This window comes from Danio rerio, chromosome 10 (genome assembly GCF_049306965.1).
Source record: "Danio rerio strain Tuebingen ecotype United States chromosome 10, GRCz12tu, whole genome shotgun sequence".
In the NCBI taxonomy this organism is placed as follows: Eukaryota; Metazoa; Chordata; class Actinopteri; order Cypriniformes; family Danionidae; genus Danio; species Danio rerio.
This window is the reverse complement of record NC_133185.1, coordinates 31,143,837-31,153,456: the sequence shown is the minus strand read 5'-3', so window position 1 is coordinate 31,153,456 and position 9,620 is coordinate 31,143,837. Positions and strand designations below refer to the sequence as shown.

The 9,620-nt window shown below is 33.7% G+C and overlaps 1 protein-coding gene across 4 annotated transcripts in view; it reads left to right on the top strand.

Annotated features, from left to right (window-relative positions):
• Nucleotides 1-1,628: 1,628 nt before the first annotated feature.
• Nucleotides 1,629-9,620, top strand: part of trim3b (tripartite motif containing 3b) — a 59,998-nt gene continuing 52,006 nt past the window's right edge. For 2 of the 4 annotated variants that reach the window (XR_012385918.1, XM_073914023.1), the window contains exons 1-2: nt 1,751-2,087; nt 3,432-3,499. The gene's annotated coding sequence lies outside the window, so the exon portion shown is untranslated. 4 annotated transcript variants of the gene reach the window in all.

The window sequence follows — 9,620 nt, the reverse complement described above, 5'->3', positions numbered from 1 at the left end:
TTGGTTTGTGAGTTTTTTTGTTTGTTTTTTTTCCGCAAAGTCTTCTGCTGGACACTTCATGTGTTATAGCCGCTTGTTAAGTGTGACGTCTTGCGTATTGGCTTTCGGGTCCAAGCGCTCTATCAAACTGAATGGGGAGATTTTGAAAACTTCCAAAGGGGTCGCATGATAAATAATTTCAGTCAATTTTAAAATAATTCAGGTACTTCAAAAGTTATTTACATTTACAATAAAATCTAATTTATTTCTATCTATCTCTAGCTATCTATATCTGGCTAGCTAGCTACCTATCTATCATTTATATTATATGTCGCCTACGCTATTGTTGTCTAATGGAAGGAATGCGTCAATAGAGCTGCCATTTTAGTACAGGGTAGGGCTCCTTTGAAATGATTGTGGAACCAAGGCACAGAAATACACATATACATAATATCTATGATTGGGAATTTTCCTGATTATGAAATATATGAAAATTATAATTTTACGTTACTTTTCTACATCAATGGATAAGTGATCAAACAGGTATTGCTGACGACGAGCTTGTGTTTGTGTGCATGAAAATGTATTATACTCCCTCCCTGTTAAATTTGATCTAATGCGTGTCCTGAAACACACCTCCTCTCCTGCTTTTACTTCTCATTCTAAAGGAGCGAGCATTTTATTTGTGAATAAATCCCCGTTATGAACGACTCGTTCACTTAGCCGACAGTAATATAAATTTATAGTACCACAGCATCTTGTTGCCAAATTTCATTTACATTGTTTGCTGGTTTTATTCAACAAAACTAGCGTAAGCTGAGTATTTAGTGCAAATTGGTGTTACTTTGCCATATGGTCAATGCAAGAGACTGTATTATCATCAATATTTGTTTAGCACAAAAGATCGTAACATACAAAAACGTAAAATAATAATAATAATAAAAAAATGAAATCTTTCTTATGAAATGTTCTGTCTTTGTGCTTTGTTTTCTTTGTTTGCTCGGTTTTACAACTGTATACAGCGCTAAAGTCCAGCATCTTAACATTGGTCTTAGTCGTTACTAGTGTGGTTAAATGACATTTGTCCTGGGAGCAATGTACAAATGTGGTGGCGGTGTTGATACATGCTAAGGGTCCAAATGTGAATATCTAGCTATAAATAATCATGATGTTAAAAAAAAAAAAAAAAAAAAGTGTTTTAAAGACCTTAGTTTTTCAAATAAATTTTATATTAAATGTAATAGTATTTTCTTGAATTTAAAGTTCTAGCATTGTAGCTGTACCATTCAAAATTAAGGCCACTACTTCAGTATTAAGTTGCCAATGAAAGAAAAACCAGTAGGCTAAGTAGTTTCACTGTAGCATGAAAAACTGTTTGGCTATCCTGAAGATTATATGGCAGTCCTGGACAGATGGTATTGATGTCACTATTCAGTCCTGATTCTAGTTATTGTAAAGTACTATGTGTTCTGCACGTCTGCTGCAGTTTGAATGTAATACATTCTCTCCCTTCCCTGCTCGTTCATCAAGATAAAAATGGAAATGAGGGGAATGTGCCATGTTGTCTGGGTGATGGTGTATGTTTACAGTGTGATCTCACTTGGCTGGTGTCTCAGTGAAATAATACCCCCTGGAAAAAGCTGCAGAGTACAGACTCTTCTTTCATACGGTCTGTGCTCTTTCATAATAAAGGCTGATTTTTGTTCTAAAATATCTAGACTAAAAAAATTAACATTCTCTTGTTTTAAAATACTTTTAAACCCTTTTTTATGTGCAGTAATGTAATCCTGTTGCATTTAGACTACAAAATAACAATGTTTTTGTGCAGTCTATATTTTTAATGCAAATTTTTTCCTCTGTCTCTAACTAAGTCTCTCTCTCTCTCTCTCTCTCTCTCTCTCTCTCTCTCTCTCTCTCTCTCTCTCTCTCTGTGTGTGTGTGTGTGTGTGTGTGAGAGAGAGAGAGAGAGAGAGGAGAAGGAAAACGAGGAGGAAACTTGAGCTTTACAAAAGGAAAGGACATGAGCACTTTTGGGGACTTCAAATTCTCTGAAAAAATACATTTGCAGACTGGATACTACAAACCGGTGATGCTTTATGTCATCTTTAGTAAGTACTTTATTTATTTACCAATTATTCAGTTTACTATTGAAAAAAGAAGAGAAAATTGCACTTCATGTTGCAATTGGAAAATGTTAATGTAAAATATATTACATTACATATATTACATAATATATTTAACCAAGTGCTACATTTTTACAATGCATTCGTTTAGTTATTTAAGCAAATTAAGATGTTAATTCGACAGGCTTAATTGTTTGTTAGCAAATGTTCCTGAAGTGCTTTATGTGTTAAAGCTATATTACACCTAAAATATATTGACATTGTGATGTACACAAACATGATTTTTACCCAGTAATATTATTTAAAAGATTCTTTAAAAGTGAGCAAATAGTCTGTAAAACGAGTTATAAGTTTAACATTAACTTCCTTAGGTTGTTAAATTATTACAATGTAGGCTAAGTTCCATTTTGTTTAAGTTTTTAATCAAATGTTTTCTTTGAGGGCTCTCTTGGGCTTTTCCCGAAATTGACCAAGAGATGTCGCTATATTTTCAGTAAACGTTTTAAGGGCTAGTTCACACAAAATTATTTCATCGTTTACTCGTCCTTTATTTGTTACAGGCCTGACTTTCTTTCTCCTGAAAATATATTTTGAAGAAAGCTGGACACTTGTAACCCTTAACTTCAATTTATTTTTTCTACAATGAAAGTTAATGGTCACAGATTTTTGGCTTTTTTTCAAATAATCTTATTTTGTGTTTAACAGATTAATGAAAATCATTAAGGTTTGGAACCACTTGAGGGAGAGTAAATAGTGTTTAATTTTAATCTTTATAAATACTTTAATTTGGCATTATATATTATGCAGTTAATATTTACTGTTACAAAATGTTTAATGTATCAAAACCACGGTAAAAGAGATAGTGTGTCCAAAAATGACTCTTCACTTTTCATGAACCTGTTTAAGTTTCTTCTTTTATTGATCACAAAATAAAATATCTAGAAAAATGTTCTAGTAAGCAGTAGCCACTGACTTTGACAGAATTTGTTTTTCCTACTATAGGTGTCAATGGTTGCTGGTTTCCAACATTCTTTAAAATATCTTCTTTTGTGATCAATGGACAAATGAAATTCAAGCTTTAGAGTGAGTAAATAGTGAGTACATATTTTATTTTTGGCTGAACCGTCCCTTTAATTAAAGGCTACCACAACAACAACAAATTATTTTCCAAACCGATGGTTACATTTCTTAATCTTTGGTTCTTTTAAACATTTCTTGATTATTGGTTCTTTTTTGTACTTGGGTTATGCCTACATTGTTAGCAATGTCATGATCTTCGTCTACAAAATTAATAATTAACTCCCATTATTATTTTTTACTCATTTATAGATCACACCGAGTTTGAATGATGTCTTGCTTGAATTCCTCTTGATCACCGAAAGCAACAGGATGTTGTGGTAAGTTCTTCAACCTCATTATGATGTATTATGTTTGAAAAGTGCATATGTTGCATTTAGGAATCTGTAACTGTGATGATGTTGGCGTTTTGCTTTTTCAATGACTCAGCACAAATGGTCAAACAGACATGGATGGGAGGAAGCTGAGTAAGTTTGATAGTTGATAACAGCACAATGCTGGCCATTCATAGTCATTTCCGGGTCCGTGTTTGCCAGAAAACTGTGAAAATGATGTGACCCTGTGAAGCCTTTCACTTATATTACAACAGTCATGCGTAACTCAGGATATCACCTGTATTTGGCCTTCGACTAAGTTAAAAACAGAAACTGATTCACAATGGCAATCAAATATATCCTATTCAACATCATTCTGCTTTAGACGTCAGATTAAATTGGTTTGTATAATTAGAAATTTCTGTAAAAATCAGAAAAACAATTATTTTTATCTTACAAGTTTACAAATACAGGTGGTAAGTGAAGTACAACTGGAATGTTGTTAGTGAACTTTGTTACAGACCTGATTAAGAAAGAATGAGCTATAAAATGGTGTAAATCCCTGTGGTTCAGTCTCAGTACAGTGCACTCATTAGTGGGGAAAAAAAAACGAGAGCAGCTTGGAGTTAAATCTCTTTCACTCTTATAGTTAGTATTAAAGTTCTTTCATACTAGGCAGTTATTAAATAACAAATTGTTTATATTCCCTGTTTGCATATTAGAGGATATTGGATATAATAAAAGACCCTGATAAATGCTGATGCATGCTATATCATGAGATGTGTTTTGTTGCCTTATTCAAGACAATATTTAAAGGCTTGCAAGCCTTGCATATTTGAGACAATAGGTATCTTTAGTACTTTTGTTGTTATAATATTAACATCAAAATGGGATGTCAAGTTAATAATGGACTTTATATATTTGTAGTTTAGTGCTTTATTTTAGTATTTGTAATAATAATAATTTTAAAACTAGTTTGGAGGTTTTCTAATGGTTCCTTGGTTGAGAACCACTGCTTTACATGAGGTATTACCCTAGAAGTAATATATTTGTCGTGAACTAATATTACAAATAGTAATATTTGTTTGTTGGGTGTTTCTTTAGCTTTAGTGAAATAAAAATAAAAAATTCTGTCAAATAAAATGCTACGAAACACAATTGATCACTTTTGATATATGTTAAATTTAAAAAAAAATATATAAAGGTCAAATATGGTGCATCTAAATTGTAAAGTATAATACAAATATATATATATATATATATAACGTGCTCTAAAACCTGACTTCTTTAATTGTAATTTTTATTTTTATACATTCTCACAATGAATTAGAAGCTACAGACAAAAATGTAATTATCCAAAAAAAAAGTCAAATTTAGGTCAAGAATCATTTGATGACATATTAAAAGACTATTTTAAGATCACGTTGCAGCACCAACATAGATATTAAGTGTCATTTTAAATCTTTTTGCTTTGCCTCTATCCTTTAAATCACTTGGTTTTACTCATTTATCAGTTTTTGATCTTTTAATATATGATAAAATTTAAAATGATCACATTGTGAGAACGTCACGGTGGTGAAGTGGGTAGTACAATCACCTCACAGCAAGAAGGTCGCTGGTTCGAGTGGGTTCGACTGGGTCAGTTGGCATTTCTGTATGGAGTTTGCATGTTCTCTTCGTGTTCGCATGGGTTTCCTCCGGGTGATCTGATTTCCCCCACAAGTCCAAAAACATGTGGTATAGGTGAATTGCGTAAGCTAAATAGTCCATAGTGTATGTGTGAGAAGAATGAGTGTGTATGGATGTTTCCCAGTGTTGGGTAGCAGCTGGGAGGGCATTTGCTGCGTAAAACATATGCTGGATAAGTTGTTGGTTCATTCCGCTGTGGTGCCCCAGAATAATAAAGGGACTAAGTTGAAAAGAAAATGAATGAATGAATTTTTTACAAGTTTTTTATAAGCTCATATCAGAATAAATACTGTATGTTGCTTAATATTTGCATAAAAAAACATTGTTTTAACCCTTTTTTTTCTCACAAAACACATTTAAAACATTAAAATAGATACTTTTATTGTATGTGATATGCTTTTGTAAAATTAATCTGATGCAGGGACCAAAATGAGACCAAAATTCAGATTTGATTTATATGCATCCAAATGCCTAAAAACTCCAAACAAAATAAAGATAAAAGTGTGTTTTGTGCATTATTTTCTATGAATAATGTCTCAATACAACTTAATACAACACATAATGTGTGCATCTATGTGTATCCATCTATTTATATCCAAAAGCAGTCTGTGGTGTTGTCTTCAGAGAGCCTATTTACAAAACCAAAGCATGGGAATCTGCAGCATCACATGTGATGGCATCAGCACCCTCAGGCTTTCTGAAGAGGTCTGCCTTCATTCTACTAATAGAGCACGCAAACGCACACACTCGTACGCACTGTGCTGAGTGCTGGCTTTGTGTTGCAGTCACATGCAATTTACAATATGGGTCCTGCAGGTCTGTGCTCTTCCTGTGTGCCTGCTGAGGAGGAGGGGGGGACGGGGCAGCCTGCCATCTGGGCTCTGCTCTGCAAAGGATGCAGTCTCCATGGTAACTTAGCTCTCTCTCTCATCCAATCGAAACAAGGGATGAGATCAGGCCCTGCCCACTCGTCTTAGCATACATGCAGCGGTTGCTTTTATTATGTAAGCCACACCCATTTCTGTTTGTCTCCACCCATTCTTTGCCATAGGTTGGTACTTAAAGGTATAGTTCACCCAATAAAAATGAAAATTCATTTATTCTTCCTAATGTGGTTGTAACTTTTACGAGTTTCTTTCTTCTGTCGGACACAAAAGAAGCTGGTTAAACATTGACTTGAGATCAATGGGTGCAGTAACCAGCATTTTTCTAAATATCTTCTTTTGTGTGAAACTTGAATATGATATGAACGAATGAGTCAATGAAGGCAGAATTTTTTTCGGAATTTTTTGTTTAACTTTAAGACACTGCAGGTTAAAAGGGTAAAAAAAAAATGTATCACCATCCTACTTCCGTTGATTGATTACATTAAGAATTGCTAATATATTTTTAATGGGAAGGTTAAATATGCAGACGAGGTATCCTTTTATTAAATATGCATTAATTTGCATGCATTTAAGCAAAAAAGGTTTGTTTCCTTCATTCATTCATTCATTCATTCATTCATTTTCTTTTCCGGCTTAGTCCCTTTATTAATCAGGGGTTGCCACAGCGGAATGAACCGCTAACTTATCCAGCATATGTTTTACGCAGCGGATGCCCTTTAAGCTGCAACCCATCACTGGGAAACACCCATACACTCTTGCACACACTCACATACACTACGGTCAATTTAGATTATTCAATTCACCTGTACCGCAAATCTTTGGACTTGTGGGGGAAACCTCGCACTAACGCGGGGAGGACGTGCAAAATCCACACACAAATGCTAACTGACCCAGCCAAGGCTCGAACCAGCAACCTTCTTGCTGTGAGGCGATTGTGCTACCCACTGCACCACTTCAAAAAATAAATCCTTTTTTTCTTCAAAACTTTTTGTTGAATAAATGTTTATATAATCAGGCAAATTATGTATCCTCTGTAGAAGCCTTCAGAATACATGCAGATATGAATAAAACTGTGAAGTTTGAACCTATTTAAGACCTGCTGAAGTGATTTATAGCTCAGTACAGAAGAAAAAAAATGCATTCAAGACAGCATCCTTTAAAAGTAGCAAACTATTTTTTTGTAACAAAATTTTGTCGACAGGGCGACACGGTGGCGCAGTTCGGTAGCGAAGTCTCCTCACAGCAAAAAGGTCGCTGGTTCAAGCCCTGGCTTGGTCAGTTGCCATTTCTGTGTGCAGTATGCATGTTCTTCCCATGTTTGCATGAGTTTCCACGGGTGCTCCAGTTTCCGCCACAGTTCAAAGACGTGCTGTAGGTGAATTGGGTAAGCTTAATTGTCCATAGTATATGTGTGTATGTCCTGGTCCTCCAGGTTGGGGGTTGGGCGTTGGGCTAACAACCCACCTTATAAAAACTAGATGTTACGAAACACCAATATTGTGTGGCTAAATATCAACTTTGATATAAATGGTCCTGGTAGTAAGTAAATTTTGTCGATACAAATTGCTAAAGTGCTACAAAAGGAACACCTAAAAGAGCATTTTGGATGTTAACTTTACATTAGACTGAAAAACAAAAACCCTTCATATAAAAAGCCAAAAAGCAATGTTTTTGCCTGCAGTAGGGCTGCATGATATTGTAAAAAAAATAACCCTGACATTGCAATAATTTGTTTTTCTGCTCTGTACATCGTGACATTAATATCATTTTCTAAGATGATTTAAATAACTTTATTTTAAAAAAAAAAACTTCATAATTTTACATTGTGATAATTTTGTAGAGAGTGTGCTTAAAGATGTAAATGGACAGTGATTTCTGCATATTCCATCAGTATTGGATTGTAATGCAATCAAACCATGTAATCAGTTGCAAAATAACACTATATTGTCTTCATTGCAATAAAAAAAATACAATTAATCTTGTCAAAGGGCACCTGTTTTACCCCTTTCTGTAGAAACCTTCAGAATACATTCAGATATGAATAAAACTGTGAAGTTTGATATTTAAGACCTGTTGAAGTGAAGATTTATGGCTCAATGTGGGAGAAAAAAATCTAATTTTAAAAGAACAGCCTTAAAAAATTGTTATTGTAACTAAATTGTTGGCACAAATTGCTAAAGTGCTACAAAAGAAACTCCTAAAAGAGCATTTTGGATGTTAACTTTACATTAGACAAGTAAAAAACAAAAAAAAAAAAGTTTTTTTTGCCTGTTTAGTAGGGCTGCACAGCATTGCAATAATTAGTTTTTCTGCGATTATATATTACAATATTATGTAATTTCATAGGATTTAAATAACTATTAGGGAAGACTTTATAATTTGTGATAATTTTGTGAGAGTGTATTTATTCTAAAGTATAATAAACACCTCACAAGCATAAATGAATATAACAAAATAAAGATACAAATGAAAAAGTGTATATGGTTTTCTGGATATTCCACCAGTATTGAGTTAAAGTGTAAAATGACAATATAATATATTCAAATGTAATCAAATGTAAAATTACACTGTATTGTCTTCATTGTAATAAAAAATACAAATATAAAATTGGGTTAATGTCACTCAAATGTGACAATGGAAACACTATACAAACTAACAGTTCTGTCCAAACAGCTTACAAAAGTTTTTCATAATAGATGTTTTATAATAGGTGTCCTTTTAAAGCTCAAAATTGTGTAATTTATTGTGCCCAAATTGTTTATATTAGCTTGAAAGTTTACCTTCACATGCCTTAAAAAATATATGTATTAGGGTTAAACTTTGCTATTTTTAATTATTTTTGCTAATAAATTATTTTCAGGTTTATTATTAAAAAAATGGATAAGGGGCTAATAATAAATGCTTTTAAAAAATGTAAAACTGCTTTTATTCTAGCCAAAATAAAACAAATAAAACTTTTCCAGAAAAAAAATATAGGAAATACAGTGAAAATTCCTTCCTCTGTTAAACATCATTTAGGAAATATTTGAAAAACAATAAAAAACTCACAGGAGGGCTAATAACTTTGACTTTAACTGCAAATGGAAATAAGTTCAAAGGGCAGCTCAAGATGTCAGTCGACAGAAGGGGTATTTTTAGCTCATCTTGCTAGACTGATGTGATTTAAGTGACCCCTGCTGCCTGATCTGGAATTTCTGCAGTTATTCTATTCCATTCTGCTCTGCTGGGTCTTATTATGCTGTTGCGAATATCTACATTGGTGGCTGTTCTCGCTTTTCTCGTAGTCGTTTGTCTTCATTAGCTCCCGTGCAGTTAGTCAGTCATTATCTCGTCCCCTTCATTTTTCTCCTATCATGTTCTTTCCTGCAATCTCTTCTTTTCCCCTAATTTCTCCTGATTGTGAATATAAATAAGCCTCCCCCTTACTGCGCACTGAGAAATCCAACAAAAGGGCTTTTCAGAGTGATGTTCGAGTGCCTGCAGAATACACACCGTATAACTCCATCACACAGGAGAGTCAATGATTTATTTTTGCACGTTTGAACTCCTGG